Source organism: Henckelia pumila, chromosome 3 (assembly GCF_033568475.1).
Source record: "Henckelia pumila isolate YLH828 chromosome 3, ASM3356847v2, whole genome shotgun sequence".
Lineage (NCBI taxonomy): Eukaryota > Viridiplantae > Streptophyta > Magnoliopsida > Lamiales > Gesneriaceae > Henckelia > Henckelia pumila.
The window spans coordinates 21,435,030-21,435,450 of record NC_133122.1 but is presented as its reverse complement, the minus strand read 5'-3'; positions in this window follow the sequence as shown (position 1 = coordinate 21,435,450).

Genomic DNA, 421 nt, shown 5'->3' with positions numbered 1-421 from the left:
AACTCGCACTTGCTGAACTTGGCATACAACCGATGCTCCATCAAGAGTCTGCAAGGCCGTCTGAAGATGCTGTCTATGCTCCTCGATGCTCCTAGAATAGATCAAAATATCATCAATAAAGACTATGATGAACTGATCTAAATACGGCTGAAAGACTCGGTTCATGAGATCCATGAAAACCGCTGGAGCATTGGTCAACCCAAATGGCATCACTAAGAACTCGTAATGCCATATCGTGTCCTGAAAGCAGTCTTGGACACATCTGCATCTCTATCACGCAACTGATGATAACCAGATCGCAGATCGATCTTGGAGAACACTGATGCTCCCTGCAACTGGTCAAACAAATCCTCTATCCTCGGCAATGGATACTTGTTCTTCACTGTGACCCTGTTAAGCTCTCGGTAATCAATGCACAAGT